This window comes from Pinus tabuliformis, chromosome X (assembly GCF_031772625.1).
Source record: "Pinus tabuliformis cultivar Carrire ecotype Pingquan chromosome X, CPIR1, whole genome shotgun sequence".
Lineage (NCBI taxonomy): Eukaryota > Viridiplantae > Streptophyta > Pinopsida > Pinales > Pinaceae > Pinus > Pinus tabuliformis.
The window spans coordinates 969,279,830-969,304,361 of NC_142308.1; the positions used below are offsets into that span (position 1 = coordinate 969,279,830).

Consider the following 24,532-nt stretch of genomic DNA (forward strand, 5'->3'; position numbering starts at 1 on the left):
TACAATATTATGGGTCATTACCATGGTTTCCTCAATACCATCTATCTAATACCATGGGCTTATTACATTATTGCTAATTACTTGTGGTCTCTTACATGATACGAGTTAACCATCTTATTTATTACTATGGTCCATTCCATTATTACATTATTCCCTTGGGTACCTCCCTCTGTACCCCATATTCTCCACTTTTCTCAAGAAAGCGCTTTGATACCGCTTGTTATAGCTCCAATACCACTTGTTATATATCTAATACCACTTGTTATATATCTGATCTGAAAATATATGATAATAGAAATAAGCCCAGAAATAATATGAAATGCTTCTTTATTAATCAAAACCCTTAAGGTAGGGCAACACCATACATTCACTCTTTAAGAAAGGAAAACACTCCACAAGCTATATGCTTGTTCATACAATAATCCTTGACATCTCTCAATGAAGAGTCTCTAGCCTCTATATAGGCCCCATACATACAATACCATGGGTCATTACCATGGTTCCCTCAATACCATCTATCTAATATCATGGGCTTATTACGTTATTGCTAACTACTTGTAGTCCCTTACATGATACGGATTAGCCACCTTATTTATTACTATGGCCCATCCCATTATTACATTATTCCCTTGGGTACCTCCCTCTGTACCCCATATTATCCCCCCTAAAGCATACTACATTATGGAACACGTATAGATGGAGTAGTCAAGTGCCATAAAGTCAAGTTGCAACTAAGAAAATATGAAATGGAGTCCAGTTTCTATACAGTTCCCCTAGGGGGAGTAGACGTCATTTTAGGGATATAATGGTTACAAACACTAGGCACGTATTCAGCGAATCACCAAAAGTAGTTCATTAAATTCAAAGTGGATGGAAGGAAATATAAGTTGTTTAGGTTTTAAGCTCCACCAACTCAAGTCATCTACGCTCAGCAGATGAAGAAACTTATTCACAAGGGAGCCCCAACATTTGTCGCACAATGTCAGAAGTTGGAGTTATTATCGATAAAAGAGACTCACTAGCCATCAGAAATCTCATCCTTGATCCAGAAATACGAGAAGGTTTTTCAAGATCTGCCAATGAAATTACCCCTTGAAAGGCAAATTGAGCACATCATCGAAGTCAAACCAAACTCAACACCGATAAACGTTAAACCATATCGTTATCCCCATCACCACAAGATAGAAATAGAACGATTAATACAAGATCTACTGAAGCATGGAATCATTACGAAAAGTAGAAGTCCTTACGCTGCACCTGTAGTATTGGTCAGGAAGAAGGATGGGTCCTTCCATTTGTGTATAGATTACAGAGGGTTAAACAAAATCACTATCAAACATAAGTTTCTGATTCTATTCATTGATGAAATGCTAGATGAACTACATGGTGCAAAATACTTCTCAAAATTAGATCTAAGATCAGGGTACTACCAAATACGAGTAAGACTAGAAGACGTCGAAAAGACAGCATTCAGAACTCATGAAGGGCATTATGAGTTTAAAGTTATGCCATTTGGTTTAACAAATGCACTAGCCACCTTCCAAGCAACCATGAATGAACTTTTTCACCCATATTTACGGAAGTTTGTATTAGTTTTCTTCGATGATATTCTGGTCTACAGTAAGACATGGAAGGAACATCTCAAGCATCTGGAAGAAGTATTACATGTATTGGAGAAGAATCAGTTCTATGCCAAGTTATCAAAGTGTACCTTTGGGCAAAAGGAAGTTGAATACCTAGGACATGTTATATCTAGGGAAGGAGTCAAAGTGGATCCCAACAAAATCAAGGCAATCAAAGAATGGCCCAAACCCAAGAACGTATCCAAGCTAAGAGGATTTCTAGGGCTAACCAGGTATTACAGAAGATTTATAAAAAACTATGCACATCTGACAACACCCCTAACCAATCTATTAAAGAAGAATGTTTTTCAGTGGAATGACCAAGCAGACAAGTGTTTCAAGAATTTAAAGGGAGTAATGTCAACCACACCAGTGCTAGCGACTCTTGACTTCTCCAAACCGTTTATAGTCGAATGTGATGCTTCAAGATTTGGAATTGGAGCCGTATTAATGCAAGATAACCACCTGATAACATTTGAAAGTAGGAAACTTAATAAACGAGAAGGTTTGAAATCAACATACCAAAAGGAGATGCTCGCCATCATACATACTTTAACAAAGTGGCACCAATACTTGCTTGGGAGTAAATTTTCAATCTGAACCGACCACAATAGTGTTCAATTCTTACTTCAGCATAAGACATTATCAACTGAACAATAGAAGTGGATGGAGAAGCTATCAGCTTTCGACCTAGAAATATAGCATAAGAAGGGGGAGGAGAATGTCGTAGTTGATGTACTCTCACGTAAGTGTCTAGTCAATTTAGTGTCCTAAATTGCTCTACATAAATTACCAATCCGAGTATCGTAAACTGATGAAGTGTGGTGCACCATATGTGCTTAGTTAACCTTTCTCTTACTTCTTCGTTTTATAGTTTATGTTGTTTTTTTGGGGGTTTTGTTTCTTATGCTTAAGGAAATTAATATAAGAAAAAAAAGCTATGCCTCTAAGTGAAATCTCTAAATGTTAATGGACAATTAAATCTAATGACTTTTAATATTAGAATCTAATTTCTAAAGAAGAGAGAAAAGGAAATGAACATTAGATAAAAACAAATCAAAACTTTGAACAGTTAGATTAATCTAAGCTAGAAAAATGTCTATGAAATGAAAGCAAAAATGATAACAACTAAATGAAGTGTTTCATCACTTTGCTACACAATTTTGGGAGAACTACCTCCTTGTGATAGTTCATTGTTCTAAAACTAAAACTAAAAATGCAAGGAAAAACTCGGTCATTAGTAAAACATTTCACCACTTAATCTTAGGTTCAACCATCGACGAATGGCTTTTGGAAATATCTATTTAAAGCATGAGTTACTAAATTGATAAGAAAATGGCATTAAGCTATTTAACTCTAAACTAATAAACAGCAAAAAATCTTATTCATAAACACAACATTTCGCCATTTAGTTTGAGGGTTAATCATCAACGAAAGGCTTTAGAAATATTTGTTTATATCATGAGTGACTATACTAAGAAGAAAAATGCATTAAACAACAAGAAATCTCATTCATAAACTCAACATTTCACCATTTAGTTTGAGGATAAACCATCAACGAAAGGCTTTGGAAACATTTATTTATGTAATGAGTGACTACTCTAATAAGCAAATACAAAAACATGTAAAGGAAAACTAATCTACTGTGTGCTCTAATGCTCTAAGCACCAATTGGAAAATACTTTTTTGGACTATTTTGCTAAGCACAGATTACACAGTTAGATAAATCTACAATCAACCGGTTGAACACACACGCATGAATGGAAAATCTAAATTATTAAACTTGAAAACAATAAAATGACATACTTGAATGAAATCAAAGAAAAACTACAAAATAAAATCTAATCTACCTTACATTCTAATATGCTCCATGACATCTACTTCACATCTCCTTCCATGTTGAGAACATCAAAGCTTTATTCAAATTCTTCAAAATTACAAAAGTTTACAAAGCTCTCCAAAGCTTTCCAAAAGCTCCAAGGCTTTCCAAAAACTTTCCAAAACTAAAAAACTACCAAATGAAGGAGAGAGATCTCCTATTTATACAAAAAGATGAGAAGTCATCTCATTAATGAGAGTCCATGAATCTCTCCCTATACCTCTAGAGTTCTAATCAAAATAGGAAATGATAAGACACGTCTTCTTAGAGTTTCAATACAAATAGGAAATATGACACATATCCTCATGATCCCATGATCCTCTCCACTTAAATTCGAATTTGGCCTTAGGGTGCCACATAAAGGTCTTCTAGAAGCCTCCTTTTGACCTACACATGTCAACAATCTCAACCCACTTATTAGGTATAAGCATATGCACATTATTTTCTAATTTTAACCACATATTCACTTAAAAAGGCTAAGAATTAATAAAGTTTGGAAAAACATAAATGTGACCCAATGATAATGAAAGTGAGATGAATGTAGTGACATGGTAGTGAAATAAAGGTGAAATGGAGGTGATATAATGGACATAATAGTGAAAATGTAATGGAAATGAATGACAATTTCAAGACCCAACAGTAAGGATAACAACAACACAACATGTGCCGCCATGATAGTTGTTCCAAAATCGCTGGACGTAATACAAGCCGAATATGCCAAGGATGAGGATTGTGACTTTATGATTAAAAACATCAATCAATATACCAATTTCGAGTGGAAGAATGACATAATATGGTACAAAAGTAGAATTCACCTAACACCAGCATCCAAATTTAAGATGAAGATTTTAAAGAATCTCACAATTCGCACGCAGTCGGACATGTCGGATTCTACAAGACTTACTACAACATTCGAAAGTCATTCTATTAGAAGGGCATGAGCAAGGAAATTCGTAAATATGTTGCAGAATGTACTATTTGTCAAATGAATAAAAGTGAAAATATTCTAACCCCAGGTTTGTTACACTCGCTACACATTACCAAGCAGAAATGGGAAGAGATTTCGATGGAATTCATAGAATCAACCTACGTCTGACGGTAAGGACAAGATATTTTTTGTAGTCGAACAAATCAGTAAATATGCCCATTTTATGGCCATCAAAAAAATGGACACAACTAAGCAAATTGTGGATATGTTTTGTAAAAACATCTACAAACTGCATGGGTTCCCCAAAGTCATAGTAAGTGATAGAGACACAAGGTTCAAGGGTAATTTTTGGAAGGAATTATGCCACCAAGCAGGAATATCCCTCAACATGAGTTTAGCTTATCATCCCCAGACAGATGGTCAAACTGAGGTCGTGAATAAGTGCTTGGAAACATATCTTCGTTGCTTCGTCACTGATAAACAAAATAAGTGGACTTAGTGGCTACACCTAGCAAAGTAGTGGTATAACACCACCTACCATACATAAATGACACCTTTCCAAGCTCTCTATGGTTATGAACCACACAGATGGAAGGATTTTGCACTACTCAATTCTAAGGTCCCAGCAACCAAAAACCACTTAGAAGAGAACCAAAGGATCATTAACTTATTAAAAGAGAATCTAACGATGGCACGTAACAGAATGAAACAACAGGCCGATAGACATCGCACTAAAAGGTAGTTTGAAGCAGATTGGGTCTTTGTTAGATTTCAACCCTATAAGTAGTTGTCATTAAAACAAGGAAAGAATAAACTATCACCTAAATATTATGGTCCATATCAAATAATCAAAAAAATAAGTAGTGTAGCTTATGCGCTGAAGTTACTCGACAACTTTCGAATCCATAACACCTTTCATATATCAAATATGAAGGGAGTACTAGGGAAAAACCAAGCAGCTCAAACAGAAATACCGGAGACTGATGAAGAAGGAAGAATCATTCTAGAACCAGAAGGTATAGTCGCTAGCTGAGAGAAGGTACTACGATCCAAGACAATAAAAGAGTACCTCATCAAATGGAAGAAATTACCAAAGGAAGATTCATCTTGGCAATCAGAACATTTTCTTCAGCAACACTCCACCTTACCTATGCTTTGAGGACAAAGCATTTTAAGGGAGGGACAATGTTATGAATTAAAAATTACATAACTAAAATAATAATAAATATATGTCTAATTAATTAAATCATTAAATAAATTTAATTAAGAATTAAATTCTTAGTAAGTAATGGACATGGGTCCCAAGGGACTTGTCTTATGGGGTTCGTGGCTAGTCAACTCCTATTTAAGGAGCATTGCCACAACCATGTAATCATCCATTCATATTCTAATAAAAATATTTAATATCTACATAATTCATATTATGTTTCATTTGATTGACATCCAATACAGAGCATACAAAAAGTAGTCCAACAAATCTCCAGCCGCCCTAGAAATTTGCATTGTCTACTAGAAAGGAACTACTCGAAACCCCACCTCCGGTGCTCAGAAAATTCTGCAAAATTGCTCTCAAGCTCCTCACCAAAAACCAAAAAGGGTTTGGCCTGGTTTGGACCCTCAAAATTCGGCCCCCGAATACCACGCTCTCCACCAACTGCTAGAAAATACAATCTACCTGTAGCTCACCAAAAAAGACCCCCAAGTCACACCAAAGGGCTGAGATGTTCTTCCCCAAGGTTCTCCTTATTTCCCCTGGTAATCTCCAACTCGTTCCTCAAGATCCCACGTGTGCCCAGTGAGAGGCTTCTACGCTAACCCAGGTAGCTATAAATCGTGTTGCCCACAAGCAACAATCGCCTGCTCTGAAACTCCTCCAAAATATTGAGATCCCACTGAAGCTCTAATGCCAAAATTCTCTCGGCAATTGTGTTACCCGGAAGACCCATGAAACAACCTTTGCGTGCTCCCTTCCTGTGTCCTCCTGGAACATGCACTAGCTGAGTAAAGAATGAAATATAAGCTCTAAAATCCCTCCAGCTCTCCTCCAAAGTGGTACAATTTGACCTCCATAGGGTGGCACTCGAAGTCCCTTAAAGAAAAGGTGAGTTCTCCGCTTGGAAAACTCGGTGCTAAACAACAAGTGACCCAACTAAGCATCTCGAGCAACAAAAGTGAGTTCAATTGACAAAAGACCCTTTGTGAAGATGAGCTCCTCCTATTTATAATTTCATGGGCCTTCCTTCCCATGTGGGCCCCTCCTCCTTGCCTTTCGACTTCCCTCCAAGGCTATTTGAACTCCTCACTTAGCCAAGTGTGTTTTTCCTATGTGGGTGGCCCCCACATTCCACTAACAAAATAATTTGGCCTCCTTTTCTCCCCTAAGTCCTTAAGTCAAAATTGAGTGGGTTCCATGGTCAACAAAATTATCCAAAATTGTGGGAAATTAAACCTGTAACAAAATAATTTAGGAAGGGACATTACAGTCCTCCCCTCCCAAATGTTGCTTGTCCTCAAGCAACTTCAGCACTGGATGCTCCAATATGTGCTCACCCTCCCAGGTGGCATCCTCATCCGGAAAGTTCTTCCAACGCACAAAAAGCTCTGTAATCGTTCTGCTCCTTAGTTTCCTATCCTGATTCTCTGGAATGGCCTCTGGTTCCAAAACCAGATGCCCCTCATCATCAAGCGGAGGCAACTCTATAGTTGTCGTCACCTATTATCCCAGCGCCTTCTTGAGGCACGAAACACGAAAGATGTTGTGAATCTTGCTCCCCTGTGGAAGCTCCAACTCGTAGGCCATCTCTCCAACTATCCTAACCACTCTATATGACCCATAGAAACGTGGTTGCAGCTTCTCGGCCCCTTTTTGCTTCAAGGTAGAATGTCTATATGGCTGTATTCGTAGATACACCAAGTCTCCCTCCTCAAAATGCCTCTCAATTCGATGCTTATCAGCATACATCTTTTGCTGATTTTGTGTTGTCAATAAGTTGTCCTTGAGGGCCTTGAGGATGTCTTGGCTCTCTAGGAACCAATCTTTGGCCTTTGAGGCCCGGCTTTCTCCAAAAACAATATCAGCGAAAGATAATGCATCATAATCATATAAAGCACAGAAAGGAGACATCCTAATGAACATGTGATGAGTGGTGTTGTAGCAATACTCGCCCAAGTGCAGCCATCGAATCCATGCCCTTTGTTGCCTAGTCACGTAGTTCCTATTAACCCGCTGGGTCTGACCGTTTGTGTGAGGGTGGTAGCTCATGCTCAGGGTGAGCTCAGTACCCACTAATTTGAAGAGCTCCTACCATAATCCCCCCACACACCTGCTATCTCTATTGCTAACTATGTTCTTAGGGAGTCCTTGCAAATGGAAGACCTCCGTGAAGAACAACTCGGCCACCTGTGAGGTTGAATACCGGGTCGAAATGGCAAAGAAATGGGCATATTCCAAGAAGATTTGTCCATTGATCCTCTTCTCATCCGCGATTAAGTTAGGTCCCTCCTTGAGTGATAAATTCCACTTCCTTGACCTGATTCTAGGTCCACTTGGTCTCGTGTGGTCCTGCAACCGAAAAACTCTAATTCCACAAAGATCACACAAAGACTAATTCTCTATAAGGATTTCTAGGCCTAGGAATCATCTTTACAAGATACGTTCCCAAACCTTAGCCTTAAAAATTCTTTTAGCCCTTACAAGATAGCCTATCACCTTGCTTCCCGAACAAGAAAGCCATACAATTGAGTCTCTCTTGTGAATAGGCCTTAGAAATCACTCGTTATCCCCTCATTGACCTATTCATCTAATGATTCCTCTTTATACCAGGTTTCCTCCCATCGGTGAAAGTCCGTAAAGAGCAGGGAGCCTTAGTTGAGGTGGCAGTGGGCTATCACTCCATCGTTTCCATTGACCTAGTAGTTTCCCCTGAGCATCCCCTCCCAGGACCCCTGCGAGCACTATCAGTGTCGAGGGATCAATGAAGTGGCAATCTGCTCTATGCTATGGTGGAGGCCCATGGCTCTCAACACTCACCCAACAAGTGTCAATATGACCCTCTGAGAGGTGAACCCCATATAGGGAGACCAGACCCCAAATGGAGACCCACCTACAATCCTGCATAAGATCCAATGCGACCCCTCGCCTCCGAGTGTTGGAAAATTAGAAAGGCGGAAAGATTTTCTTTATGTTGATAATTACTTGTGATATTCTTATGTTCTTATTAACTTTCTTGTGTTCTTATTTTATCTTAATTCATCAAGCAATTATCAAAACGATAACACGAAGATCAAAAACACTAGATGTAGGTGGACAGCCAGGGAAAAGCCCTATCTAGCAGAAAGTCCAGTCAACAACTCTCCCTTTCATAGTTTCACGAGATGATCCAAGACTCCTTGATCTAGACACAGACTTCCTCCAATCACCAAGTCAGCCCTTCCTTTCTTTTGCAAATGACATAACATTTTAGCAACAACTTCTATCTAGCAACAGCAAACTTTCGACTTCCCTAGCAGCAGAACTTCAATCCAGCTGAACTTCAACCCAGCAACAGAACTTCAACCTACAGTGGAATCCAAAATTTCAACCCCAGTAGTAGCCCAGTAAATTCACAGGTGTGAGAGAGAGACAACCCAGAAACTTCGATTTTCTTCCCCAACAAATCTCCTTTTGTTTCTTCTACAATTTCGTATTCTTTTGCCTCTTTCTCTTGGATATCGAACTTGTGTGAGTGATCTCCAAATGAATCGAACTACACTATATATATAGCCTCTCCTAGAGTTCGAATTACCCTCATGTAGGCCGACTTGATCAGGTAAGGGCCGACTTGGTGTGGAGGTGACAAATGACTTATTTTACTCAATAATAATTCTTTTTACATGATTCAAAAGCCCAAGAAGGATCTCATTAAATGGACAATGACTTTAATGACTCAAGACAAAACCTTGAAGTCCTCGCTGGGAACTTTGACCTAAAACATAATGACCCAAGCATAAAACTCATGCTTTAATAAGTCATAATACTAATAATAATTTCTTTTTCTTTCTTTCGATAAATACATTTCATTATGCAATTATGAAGACTGAACCTAGTTACCTTCTTCAACACTCCCTAGAGCAATTTACTTCAATTTTTCATATTACCCCAATGTCAATATTCAGATTACCAATCACATCAGCATGATAGTAAAATGCAAATAGAACATAAACATAAACAATAGAAGACAAGCCAAGACAAGTGGACACAAGATGTGGACCAGCCAGGGACAAACCCCAATGTGGGGAAACCCTTGATCAATTCTTCTTATATTCTTCAATAGTTCAGCAGAGAGAGATAGTACAAATATACAAATCTGAGATTTTATGACAGCAGTAGAAAGTACATCATTATGTAGCATATCCTGATGCAACATTCTTCCAATTTCTAGCCGCTCCAACAATTCTAGTTAGGGCACAATATGCAGCCCTAAACTCCCTTGATTGTGATAAATTGTTGATCTGGTAAGGGCACCTAAAGTTGTCCTAAACTTCCTTCATAATCTTCAAATAGTCCTAAGAGAGAAGCTCTAAGAAACCCTTGCTATGATGTTATGGCTTGTGGCCTACCACATACCAACACTGTAGTAAATGTCCTCAAAACAACATCAATATATATGAGCACCCAATCTACATATGAAACTAGCCCTACATAGATATGATCTAAGTCTGAGGCCAAACTTCTTCAACACACAGCCTCACCTTATTTGGTTGTGGCTCTTATTCCTTGAAGGTAGACTTTAAACCATACCTAGAACAACCTCTATCATCGTGTTGTCACCTATAACAATATGACCATGATGCTTATACGCTTCTTCTTGTTGTGTTGGGGTTTCTTTTGGCTGTGGCAAAGGTCCCTCCTTTGTTGCAGCTAGGGTTCCCTTGCTGGTTGTGGATAGTGACCCTAATGTCCCTTACTAGCTACGGATTAGGCCTGCGTATGATGCCTCCTTGACTGCAGCCAAATCTAGACTTTGTTAACCGCTGCTAGGACTGTGAATAAGTGTCTTCTTCGTTGCAGAATAAGGGCTTCACAAAACTGCGACTAGGGCTTCATTTTGAGCTGTGAATAGGAGCCTTTTTAGACAGTGAATGGGAGCCTTTTCAGACAGCATATAGGTCTCCACTTTAAGCTGCGTATGGTCCTCTCTTGACATCGGATTAGGGCACCTTTTAGACTGTAGCTAGGGCATGAATGAACTGTGGCTAGGGCACAACTGAACTGCAGATAGAAGCCTCTCTTCACTACGGCTTGAACTCCTTTAGGACAATGTATAGGGCTTCTCCTTAGGATTGCAATTAGGGCTCTTTCCTTTAGACATCTCTTTCCACCAAAACCCAAACGAATGGAGAGAGATCACAAGAGATGAGTGTGTCAAATGACTTGAAGACCTCTTCTATTTATAATGCAACATTGAGGATAAGTTAGGGTAATTTGGTTGTTGGCTGACCTTGACAAATTGTCAATAATATAAATAAATTCATATCTCCATAAATACATGTCAGAATCGGATGATCTTTAGATCAATCCTACACCTCTCAAAGAGAGGAATCCAAGAAAAATATTAGCTGCCATAAATAAGATGACCCACATGGATTTTGGCCCTAGTTGCCAATTTTAACACTCCCTCTCAACTAGGGGGAACTCCATCTGCTAGCCTATACTATCTCTGCCATCAATGTTGTGCCCTGCACTGCTCTGCTTTGCTCTGGTGAACTATGAAGAAGAAGTGATCAAGAGCATATCATACCATTCTCTACTGACCCGAAGTCAGTCCCAGATGAAAGAGAGTGTTTCATACCACTCTTATTGATTCGAAATCAGTTCCAAATAGAGAGAGTCTCATACCACTCTTACTAATCTGAAATCAGTTCCAAATAAATAGAATGTCTCTTACAACTCTAATTGATCTGAAATCAGTTCCAAATAAAGAGAGTGTCTCATACCACTCTTACTGATCCGAAATCAGTTCCAAATAAAGACAGTGTCTCATACCACTCTTACTGACCCGAAGTTAGTTCCAATTGATCCCAAATCAATATCATCCTAACATAGGGAGTACGGTGGTAGTTGGCCAGGGGAGAGGTACTTCCCATGAGTCCCAGACTGCATGGGTAGGATGTCTCAGCAAGAGAAGGATGAACCACTCATCTTGCCTACATGTTGCCATGGGGTATCCCAAGGGAAGGCTGAACCACTCACCTGTACACAACAAATCACTAGGGGAAGGTTGGACCACTCACCCTATGATTGTGTCTCAGCAAGAGAAGGATGAACCACTCATCCTGCCCACATAGCAAACCACTAGGGGAAGGTTGAACCACTCACCCTATGGTTGCTCATCGCTCCAAGAAGTACCCCATGCCCCCCACAGCGCCTAGAGCCCAATATCCATATCAGTGTTTTACAACTCGGACTCGGACTCCGACTCGGCCGAGGATCGACTCCGACTCCGACTCCGAAACGGTAATGACTCGGCCGGCTCGATTTCAATGACTCGGTCGTTGTAAAAAATACATTAAATATTTATTTTTTTTATAAAAAAACATAATTTTAAAGATTTTAAACATAATTTTAAAGAAAACCATTCCTATCTATGTGATATCCTATGATTCCTATCTATGTGATGTCCCATAATCCATTCCTATCTATGTGATATCTGCAGCTATCATGCTATGACAGCATATCCATTGATGGGATTCACTCTACATTAATACTCTCCTAACACAGTTGGCATAGGAATTGCAAGCCTAAACTCCAATTTTGAATCTCAAAAACATGACTGTGACAATAACACTTTAATCCCTTGCTTACTTCTGAGTCTTAATTGTGTAAGGAGCTCACATGCCTCTGTGGTGGAAGGTATCATAGAAAAATAATTGAGGCCGAGACAGTATTATGCTACAATACCAGTTAAATTAAGTGTGTACACTGTAGGCCTGTCCAAGTTCCTTTGAGTTTGAAAGGCTTAATAAGTTAATACTATTGAAGACCTAAGTCTTTTAGTTTGGTTCGAGCTTCTTAAAAATTGAAGCCTCCTTCTCTGAGCATTATTTGAATTTTGAAGTATATTGATCACAATTTCATGTGCGAGCATCTCTGTGACATTGAAAGTCCAACCTTAGACATGAAAGTGGCTCAGCACATTGTCAACAGAAGATACCCACAGTCTGTTTAGGGCCGCATACTATTTGTTATTGTCTCACTCATCCAACCTAAAAGTTAAAAATTTCAATACTCTTATTCTAGTTATCATTCTTTGTCCAGACTCCAACCATCACCTAATTATATCTTAACTTGTAACCATAATTCTTGCATGTTGTAATCCATTCGATTCAGCCAAACTATAAATAATCTCAGCAGTGTAGATTTCGGTCTCCTGTAGAATTTTGATAATATATCCTTGATACATCCTGTAGCTATTGTATCTCTCAAAATAACCTCATATGGCATACTATAACTTAGGATAACACATACTACAGTAATTCAAAATTTCAAACACCTGTAAATTGAGTAATATATATAGTAGCTCTTGGACTACTTAAACTGAGATCATCAACTAACTTTACCAAAAAATCAGCAAAAAATTGATTTTTTTTTATTACAAAACGCTGCCCAGCCGTCTTTCTATGACTCGGCCGAGTCAATACGGGACCCGGCCGGGTTGACCGAGTCAGCTATGACTCGGCCGAGTCATTGGCTGACTCGGCCGAGTCATAGCTGACTCGGCCAGCCGAACCGGGTCATGGGCCGGGTCAAAAAAATTTGCAATGAAACGGATTGAAACGGCCGTTTCCGTTTCGGTTCGGCCGTTTCGTAAAACACTGATCCATATTATACAGGACCCTCCGAAGGGGTCTCTCCACGACTCCAAGTCATTCACAGAAGGCTAAGAACTTGACCTTCCCCAAGGGCTTTGTCAGAATATCAACAACCTGCACATCAATCCCAATGTGATGGAGCCTTATTGCTCCTTGCTGTACCATATCCCAAATAAAGTGGTACCTGATGTCTATGTGCTTGGAGTGATCATGAAATACAAGATTCTCTGATAATCGGATCCGACTCTGGTTGTCACAGAGGATCACGGTGGTATCCATCACGTGTCCAAACAGCTCACTGAAGAGCTTCTTTGACCAACCAACTTCACACAAGCCCATACCTGCAATTATGAATCCGGCCTCAGTGGTGCTCAAAGCAACCAACTTTTGCTTCTCGCTCTTCCAGGATATCGAAGCAGAACCCAAAGAGAACCAAGACTCAGAAGTGCTTTTGCGATTCACCATACTGCACGCCCAATCAATATCAGAATAACCAAGCAGCGTCACAGATCTGGCAGTGTATCTCAGTCTATGAGAGATTATGCCCCAAAGATATCTCAGAAGATTCTTGGCACCAATCCAATGTGAGCGATGAGGCTCAACCATATATTGGCTCAACATGCTAACTGCAAAACATATATCCGGACAAGAGTTCACCAAGAACATCAATGCTACTATGAGTTGACAAAACTCAAAGGCATTTCCCAATTCAGGTCCGACAGCACTACCGCATAACTTCTTAAAGTTAAGCTCCATCAGGGTAGTCACAGGCTTGCAGTCCACCATTCCAAATTTGGAATCCAACTCCCTCTTACGTTTGTAAATGAGAGGGTCTGTACCTGTCAGAAAGAGGTCGTCCACATAAAGTACCAGTATGAGAGGTCTATCATCCACAACCAGCTTCATCAAATAGCTATCAATCCTCTCATACCAAGCCCGGGGTGCTTGCTTTAAATCATAGAGAGCTTTTTTCAACTTGCATACATGAGATTCCCGATCATGAATCTCAAACCCCTCGGGTTGTTCCACATCTGTGCTCTTTCTATTTCATGAGGGGAATGGTCCCTTGTAAGTTTTCCTTCGATACATCTCAGACATGTACCTTCATGCTCTTCTTTGAATTCAGGTATCCCTATCACCATCTGTCTCACATCGGGTAGGGTCTTACAATGAAGATGGGCAGACCTCCGGTGCCATTGAAGAGATGTGTCAAACGTCATGGTCCCCAATGGACTTCCTGCAACTTGATACAAAGTGCCAACCCTGAACCCAAGAGTAAAAGCATCTTTAAAATTCCTTTTCCAAGCACGTACCTTTCCATCGATGAATGCCACCTTGTAACATTTGTCTTCCATTGTCGAAATCGACACCAAGTTCTTCTTGAGATCAAGTACACAAAGAACTTCTTGTAAATGAATCGTATTACCCTGATTCAATTGAAGGCTAACATTCCCTACACCCTTTACGGGATAGGTGGCATCGTCTCCAAGAATAATCTCCAGGTTTGTTTCCTTCTTTATCAAATTAGAAAGAGCTTCCTTGTATCTGGTGAAGTGCCTTGAAGCACCACTATCAATGAGACAATTTCCCAAAGTGACCGAAGGAGAGGTAGTGGAGAGGGCCAATATAAGATAATACGCCTTTTGCTTATCAAAAACAACATTTGATTCTTCATACCTGGAGTTCCTTGCTTTCTTGGAGGGCGACCATTTCCTTGATGTCCTGCATTCCTTTTTCCTTTGCCATTGTACCTGTCATTCCTTCAATCATTGTTAATGAAGTTTCCACTAAAATGATTGTGATCATCATCATGTGATGTGTCCCTTCTATTTGGACACTCCCTTGCATAGTGGCCAAACTTATTGCAGGCAAAGCACCTGCCTTTCCTTCCTCCCTTAGATCCAGACTTTCCATGGAAATGACCTTTAGATCCTGCATTGTTTGTCCTTTTGGCATGAGTGAAGAAAGTAGTGGGGTTGCCTTTATTAGAAGGCATTTCTTACTCCACCATTCTAGTTTCTTCTTGAATGTATCTCGACATCAATTCTTCAAACCCCGGAATTCGATCATTATTGAGAATAGTGGTTCTAAATATATAACATTCGGGTGGGAGTCCTCCAAGGGTAGTGATAGAAAATTCCCTGTCAGATATGATTTCTCCAATCGATAGAAGATCATTCTTGATCTCGAAGATCCTTAAGAAGTAGGATTGAATATCCTCATCCTTTCCCTTCTTAATATCCTTCAGCTTATTTTTGAGGAACAAAATTTGATTTGCATCACTAACCTTGAACATGCTTACCAATCTGTTGTAGATTTCCTTGGAGGTGTTCAAATCGGAGATGTAGGCCACCAGACGCTTGTCAATGGAATCTCTGATAATCTTCTTCACTTTGACTTCACCCTTGATGTACTTGTTCTTTGTAGCAGTCGGTGCATTTGATGGAGGCTCAAGGATTTTACCCTTCACATAATCCAACACTTCTTGTTCTTATGTCAGATCAAGAGACATCTTCCATCCGTGATAGTCAAACTTTTCACGGAGTTTGTCTTCAGTCGGGAAGTGGGATGAGGAACCCATTGAGCCTTTGACCTTGTCCAACTATCTACGGTGATTGCTCTTTCACTCTTACTTGGGCTTTGTCTTCACCTCGCCTTTGATACCATGTTAAATTTAGGTATGTTCTATGCTTAAAGCAATTTACTTCAATTTTTCATATTAGCCCAATGTCAATATTTAGATTAGCAATCACATCAACACGATAGTAAAATGCAGATAGAACATAAACATAAACAATAGAAGACAAGCCAAGACAAGAGGACACAAGATGTGGCACCAGCCAGGGACAAACCCCAATGTGGGGAAACCCTTGATCAATTCTTCTGATATTCTTCAATAGTTCAGCAAAGAGAGAGATAGTACAAATATACAAATCTGGGATTTTATGACAGTTGTAGAAAGTACATCATTATGTAGCATATCCTGATGCAACATTCCTCCAATTGCTAGCCGCTCTAGCAATTCTGCTTAGGGCACAATATGCAGCCCTAAACTCCCTTGACTGTGATGAATTGCTGATCTGATAAGGGCACCTAAAGTTGTCCTAAACTTCCTTCATAATCTTCAAACAGTCATAAGAGAGCAGCTCTAAGAAACCCTTGCTATGATGTTATGGCCTGTGGCCTAGAACATAGCAACACTGTAGTAAATGTCCTCAAAACAGCATCAGTATATATGAGCACCCAATCTGCATATGAAACTAGCCCTACATAGATCTGATCTAAGTCTAAGGGCAGACTTCTTCAACACACAGCCTCACCTTATTTGGTTGTGGCTCTTATTCCTTGAAGGCAGACTTTAACCCATACCTGGAACAGCCTCTATCACTGTGTTGTCACCTACAGTAATCTGACCATGATGCTCATACGCTTCTTCTTATTGTGTCAGGGTTTCTTTTGGCTGTGGCTAAGGTCCCTCCTTTGCTGTGGCTAGGGTTCCCTTGCTGGCTGTGGATAGTGACCCTAACATCCCTTACTAGCTGCGGATTAGGCCTGCATATGATGCCTCCTTGACTGTAGCCAAATCTAGGACTGCGAATAAGTGTCTCCTTTGCTGCAGAATAAGGGCTTCACAAAACTGCAACTAGGGCTTCATTCTGAGCTGTGTATTAGGCCTTTTCTTGACAGCAAATAGGAGCCTTTTTAGACAGCGTATAGGTCTCCTCTTTGAGCTGCATATAGGTCTCTCTTGACAGCAGATTAGGGCACCTTTTGGACTGCAACTAGGGCATGAATGAACTGTGGCTAGGGCACATCTGAACTGTGGATAGAAGCCTCTCTTCACTGTGGCTTGAACTCCTTTAGGACAGCGTATAGAGCTTATCCTTAGGACTGCAATTAGGGATCTTTCCATTAGACCTCTCTTTCCACCAAAACCCAAACGAGTGGAGCGAGATCACAAGAGATAAGTGTGTCAAATGACTTGAAGACCTATTCTATTTATAATGCAACGTTGAGGATAATTTGGGGTAATTTGGTTGCTTGCCGACCTTGACAAATTGTCAATAATACAAATAAATTCATATCTCCATAAATACATGTCGGAATCAGATGATCTTTAGATCAATCCTACACCTCTTGAAGAGAGGAATCCAAGAAAAATATCAGCTGCTATAAATAAGATGACCCACATGGAGTTTGGCCCTAGTTGCCAATTTTAACATAGGGAGATATTCATATATATACAAGTACATGGAAGATCTCAAAACACATGAACCACGAAGAGTTCAGGCACACATGGTGCCATGGACTAAATTCCTGACCAGGGCAATCTATCCAAGTGGGACTAAGATGGACTAAATCTTTCAACCTCTCTAGGTACCATTAGCCTTACTTGCTAACCATCAACCCAGGGAACCAGGTGCGTAATGCAAGTTTAGGTCTCTATGACCAATGCCACCCTCCCTACTTCAGGAACTAGACATCAACACACAAGCTGGCCAGATGTCCACCGAGGCATAGACAATGCCTCAACACATCAAATCTCTCTGGATCAAACAGATCGGTAGCATCAAGCATGCTTCCAAAACTTCGAGAGATTTACGTGAAGAATCACAACCCCAATCAGTAACAACTTTCAAATAAATAAACACAAACCTTCGGGGTCTTCAAACATCTTGATGTTGCTTCACAATTTATCACAGTAGGACTTAGAGGCTTCCCAAACAAATCATGACAGAAGATTCCTCAATCATACAGCTTGCTTTCCTACTTCACATGCAGCAACATATTCTACGACTGGATTCTGCTTTCCTTCTTTCAGCAGCACCTCAACATTCATTCTCCTATTTCTTCTTCAAGGTATTCATCATGACTATAATATGCCCTCCCCCTCAACTTGGGAGCTATACTCTTTCCTTCATCCAAGCTCCCTCTTAACTTAGGTAGATCAACTTCTTTTTCCATAGCATTGGAGAATCTTTCATGGCTTCAATCCTTATTATTAAAGTCATCTCAATTATCATCATTCGTATAACTTCCTTCATCGTGCTTATCAATCAAATCAACTTTACTTGTGAATATCTTCACCCTCTTGAAGATTATGTACCTACACAACTTAGATAGCAAGTACAACCAAAATACATATGTAGAAGCATGAATTTAACTATACCAGAATCATGCAAGCATTAGACTTTAGACATCAAATACCTAAACTTAGTTAGGTTCATAATCAACAAGAAACACATACTTGTATACTTCACCTTCTTGCTCAGGTTTTGTTACAAACCCAAGATCACATAAGTAACTTAATCAAGATATCAGTGTCCTTATATCTAGGGCCTCAATATTTCTTTCAGAGATATGACAGACTCTACTATCATATATTGCAAACCCTATAAGCAATTCAAACAAGTATAGTTCTACAATGCATCCAACAATATTAGAACTCATATGATAGACTTCTACTAGGATTTAATGCAAACCCTAGATTCCATAAACGAAGCTTCAACAATCAAAACCAATCACAGCACAATCTAAGGTTTCAACAATATGACCAACCATTTTGTAAACCCTAGATTTTATCATCATAATGGAAACAATTTCACCATATCCTAGAATGTCAAACTTCTACTAGGGCTTAGTTACAAACCCTAGAACTTACATACTATGAGCATCAATGTTTAGGTTAGCACATATACATATCTAGGATTTCATAATCATGCACAAGCATATCAATATCCATTAGGTAAGCCCACGACACAAATATCAATACATTTAAAGTCGACCATATAACAATCTTGATTAGGCTAGGGTTTTGATCAAACAAACAAAAATACACCTAGGGTTTCATTCCTAGGAGCTTACTCTAGATATTATACAGGTCTTGCTTATAAAACCTAATTTACCAAAACCACAAGGTCTAGGAACACATTACCAAACCCTCAAGGACTAGGGTTTCCATAACAATACTAAAACTCCAAACATGACATTATCATCAAAACCCCAAACATCAAAAGAATAGTATTTTCTAGATTTTATCAATAACCCTAAGTAGACTAGGGTCTTTCACATTAGTATTGGCATACCCTTACGTTAGGGGTTTATAGAGAACCTATTAGGGTTCCACAAACATGATGTTTTAATGAGGGTAGATTTAATCTAATGATTAATCACCCAAACAAGAATCTTTAAGATTTAAAGGTCCTAGACATAACACTTGTTAGTAATGTAAAGCAAATTTATTAGAATGAATGAATATACCTTTATCACAAAGAGAACAAATCCTATGGTCTAAGACATATCTTTCAATTGTTTTTCTAGACAAACCTTGTAGGACATCTGTTGATTTTGGGTAGCATCGGATGTGCTCTACCTCTGAAATTTTGTGGAGGGGCTAGAACACATGAGATCTCCAGAACCCAGAAATCGTTCGGAGAAATTCCACCCAGATGAGGAGTTATTAAAATAATTAATATTTTTAATGAGTTGCTAAGTCTAAACTTAGGAAGATAAAAATATTAATGGGTATTAATAAGAATATGGGTGACAAACTTCTAAGTGACGAGGATCAAGTCTGTTTTAATCTTAGTCGTTGATTAGGGACTTAATCTCGGCCGTTGAGTCATCAACAGGAAAAGTATAAGAGGAGGCTCGAGGGTCAGTTGGAGATACACTTGAGAGATCAGTTAGTTCAATTTTTCTGGGGCGAGGTTTGCTGAGAAAATCGAACAAGTGATTTGTTGCAGCAGAGGGGCGGGGATAGTTGAGATTGGACGATCTTCTCCAAGATCTTGAATACACAGCAAAGAGAAGCAGAGAGACGCCAGGGGAGGCAGCGCAGACCCAGAGAGACTGACGTTGGGTCAGGAAGGGCCCATGCATTTCCAGCACTGGAGTAAAGCCACCCTCCAGCTAGAATTTTGAATTCAGCCAGGGAGCAGCAGGATCAGCCGAGAAGGATGACGTCAGAGCTCCAGGAGGCAGAAGTGGCAGCGCAATGCTGATGCAATGTCCCAATGTGCTCCACGGTGTCCCTTGTGTATTTGTCTCGTTCTATTTTTAATTCATGATTTGTATGTATGTGTAGTCTGCAATAGTAATTTTCATTGTTCTTTAATAATTAAATAACTTGTTGAAAGTAAAAACAAGTAGGAGATGATAAACCAGTGATGTGTAGATTCAGAAATTTTCACTTGGTATTAGAGGATTGCAAATCATAGGAGACTGAAGACACCAGCCGGGAAATCTAGAGAATTTGTTGCAGAGAGGTAGTTGTCCAGAGTGACAGTGTTGTTCCAGAGCCAGAGACGCAGATGGAGAGTGACGCAGTGTAGAAGAGGTGACACAGTGGCTCACGCAATGCCTGTGTCAGCATTCTGAGCCATGTGAGTGTGACGCAGCAGCTGGGAGGAGCCCACACGGTAATTGTGTCAACTGTCTAGGCTAGCACAGAAGCAAAGAGGGGCAGATCTGGCTCACGCAGAGCCATGTCATCTTTCCGAACCAGGAAGGAGTGATGCACTAGCCAAGAGGAGCTGATCTAGCTCACACAATGATTCCACAGAGCCAGAGAAGCTCAAATTATTCAATTGTCAAGGCTGAGGGAGCAGAGAAGATTTGATCTGAGGAGCTGGTGGGACGTTGTTGTTGTTGGTGCAGAACAATGTCTGTGGAGACAAAGCCAAGGTAGAGGGAATCACTGCCTTGACAGATTTCTAGCCAAAGAAATCTAGTTCTGGGTTGCAGCAGCAAAGGAGGATTGGAGAGGAGTGATTCCACATTTGGCCAGAGGATTTTTGTGAAGGAAATCAAGATTCAGAGGGAGTCTAGAGAAGTTTGTTCCTTAGCGGATTTCTTGCGCCAAAGAAATCCATATCCGAGTCTTGCTAGATTAGCAGCAGGAGAGGGAAAAGAGAACCAATCCTACATTTTTTTAGCAAAGATGGCAGTCAATGGACTAAGGGATCAGGACAGATTGGATGGAGCATCCAATTTTGTCATCTAGAAGGCCAGGATACTGGCAATCCTAGACAAACATTGCATCAAGGACTATGCCTTGAGAGTTGGTGTTGTTCCGGTCGACATTGATCTGTTGCAGAAGTACGAGGCCCTGGAAAAGGAAAAATGCATGATTCCAGACAGGTTCAAAGATCATGTGGTCCCACACATTGCTGAGGACACATCAAGGGAAATGTGGGAGACGTTGACCACCTTGTACAAGGGCACTTCCATCCAGCAGAAGATGCTATTAGAAAATCGGCTGAGATAGTACCAAATGCAGAAGGGAGAAGAGATCGATCCCTTCCTCCTCATGTTGCAAGGGATTAGAGACTAGTTGACTTTCGTGGGGTCTACACCAAATCCTGAATTCATGGTCAGCACTGCCCTGAATGAAGTCATCGAGTACTGGGAGACATTTGTCCAAAGTATCTTGGGTAGAGCGACTCTCCCCAGTTGGGAAGAAATGTGGGCAGCTCTTCGACAAGAAGATATCAAGAGGTTGACCAAGGCAGGGGGTAGCAGCAAAGGAGCCCGGGTCAAGAAGGAGGAAGAGGAGGATGTAGCTCTCACATCATCGGGACAGCAAGGGCAGCAAAAGCAGAAGAAGAAGGAGATCTCCAAGGTCAGATGCTTCAAGTGTGGGGAACCTAGACATTATGCCACTTAGTGCCCCCAGAAGAAGGGCAAGGTGGAAGTGTCTGAATCAAAGGTTGCTCCAGCGAAAGTTGACAGGGAAGGCAAGGATGACAATTGTGCCATGAGTGCTCATGCACCTCTACAGAAAAGGTGGGACGACATGGAGTTGTAGTCAAGAGAACTACATGAACCAGGCAGGATCCTTGAGGTGCCCAAACTCTTGAATCACATACGGCTACGGGAGCCCTTAACAACAGTAGAAAAATGACAGGTGTCGATTGGAGTGAGGTGTGATGGAGCAACAGTGGCAGAGCTAGAGTACCAAAGTATGAGGCAATGCAGTGGATGTTGTAGCAGTGCGAGAGGCACAAAGCAGTTTGAAGCAGTGCAGTAGCAGCAGAGGGTTAGCACAGATTAGCAACAGAGAGTTAGCACAGATTAGCAGCGAAGGTAGTACAGATGTAGCAGTGGCAGAGTCATGAGCAGCAGTACAGGGAGTAGCAATGCATTGGATGAAGTGCATCAGGCCAAGCATCAGTAGCACAGAGGACCGATGCAGTGGATCAGTGTAGTACTTATGTTGGGAAGTGTTACTAGAGCACACTCCTCGCTAAGAGGGAGTGTTGATTTTGGGTAGCATCGAATGTGCTTTAGCTCCGAAATTTTGTGGAGGGGCTTGAACACATGAGATCTCCAAAACCCAGAAATCGTTTGGAGAAATTCCACCCGAATGAGGAATTATTAAAATAATTAATATTTTTAATGAGTTCCTAAGTCTAAACTTAGGAAAATAAAAATATTAATGGGTATTAATAAGAATATGGGTGAGAAACTTCTAAGTGAGGAGGATCAAGTCTATTTTAATCTTAGTCATTCATTAGGGACATAATCTCGGTCGTTGATTCATCAACAGGAAAAGTATAAGAGGGGCTTGAGGATCATTTGGAGATACACTTGAGAGATCAGTCAATTCGATTTTTCTGGGGCGAGGTTTGCTGAGAAAATCGAACAAGTGATCTGTTGCAGCAAAGGGGCAAGGATAGTTGAGGTTGGAGGATCGAATACACAGTAGAGAAAGGTAGAGAGACGCTAGAGGAGGCAGCGCAGACCCAGGGAGACTGACGCTGGGACAAGAAGGGCCCACGCATTTCCAGTGCTAGAGTAAAGCCACCCTGCAGCAGAAATCCGCATTCAGCTAGGGATCAGCAGGATCAACCGAGAAGGGTGACGTCAAAGCTCCAGGAGGCAGAAGAGGCAGCACAGTGCTAACGCAGTGTCACAGTGTGCTCCACCCAAGCCCACGCAGCTACTGCGAAGGGGCAGCGCAGTTGTAGCAGGGGAAAGCCAGTGCAGTTGCCGGAATGAAGAGATTTTTCCAGGTGAAGTGAGGTAATCTCACTTAGGTTCTTCCAATATATTTTTATCTCTGTAACTAGATTGTTGAGAGGGCATCCAGAGTTGTATTCAAAACTACTACTTAATAATAGAAAACCCTCAGAGCTGCTGCACTGATTTTCCCGCATTAGGTTTTTCTGGGGATGTTTGTCCAAAAATAACAGTGTCCCTTGTGTATTTGTCTAGTTCTATTTTCAGTTCATGATCTATATGTATGTGTAGTCTGCAATAGTGTTTTTCATCGTTGTTTAACAATTAAATAACTTGTTGAATGTAAAAACATGTAGGAGATGATAAACCCGAGATATTGCAGTAGGATTTCTGATGTGTAGATTCAGAAATTTTCATAACATCAATTCTTGAAGAGCTTCTCTTGCAATAGGACTTTTGCTTTGTGAGGTTTCCTCCACAACCCTTGGGTAGACCAGCAGGCTTTTCCGAAGCAAGGAAAAATATAAAAGAAATGTTATTAGCATCTAATACAAACACATCTAGATAAGAGAGGGAAACCAAATATAAAAAGATAATACAAGGAATAAGATACTTATATTTGGAAAAATGGTGAGGGCTCCCTCTTAATCCAATCTCGAGGGATACCTATAACTTTATCAAAACAATTCAAAAATGTTTTTCCAAAGCATGTTAAACCTATAAATACTAGAAATCAAAGCATAAAGGAAAATAATTCAAAACTTAGAGTAGAAGGATATGTAAGGGATAGAGTCCCTAGCAAATAGGTTTTTGACTTCGGATCCTTCCATATTTTTCTTCTTTGGTGAACCTTCGTTGGCAATGTTTGCTTGATCCCTATCTCTTCTTGGATTCTCAGGACAATTACTTCTATAGTGACCCATCTTGTGACAATTGTAGCATTCATTCTTGGATAGGTCTATGTTCTTCCTTGGCCCTTTGGACTTCTTGAAGGTTCCTTTATTCTATCCACTATTAGGCTCATGGCCAAAATCTTTGTTTCTCTAAACTTTGCTTTCACTGCTTTACTTGATTCATCTGTAGGCTTCTTTTACTTTTCCTTTCACTAAATCCAAGACTTTATTCTTCTCAAGGATGAGATCTGTCCTCTTTTTCCGTTCCCTGTAATTGGATGCTCCTTCTAAATTGTTCTCACCCTTTATTGAGATAGACATGGTTCTTGAAGATAGTAGGCTTCTCTCCTTATAATATCCCCTTTGATAACCCTTATTCAACTTCTTGAGATTTCCT

General features: G+C 40.2%; 1 protein-coding gene across 9 annotated transcripts in view; it reads right to left on the bottom strand.

Annotated features, from left to right (window-relative positions):
* Positions 1-24,532, bottom strand: part of LOC149142958 (2-oxoglutarate (2OG) and Fe(II)-dependent oxygenase superfamily protein) — a 316,570-nt gene that overhangs the window by 24,145 nt on the left and 267,893 nt on the right. For 2 of the 9 annotated variants that reach the window (XR_016265109.1, XM_089451754.1), the window contains one exon: positions 3,541-3,888. The exons of 5 other annotated variants lie outside the window; for them this stretch is intronic. The gene's annotated coding sequence lies outside the window, so the exon portion shown is untranslated. Of the gene's footprint in view, positions 1-3,540; positions 3,889-24,532 lie in introns of those variants that run through there. 2 more of the 9 variants (XR_016265106.1, XM_089451751.1) reach the window with 2 other exon arrangements.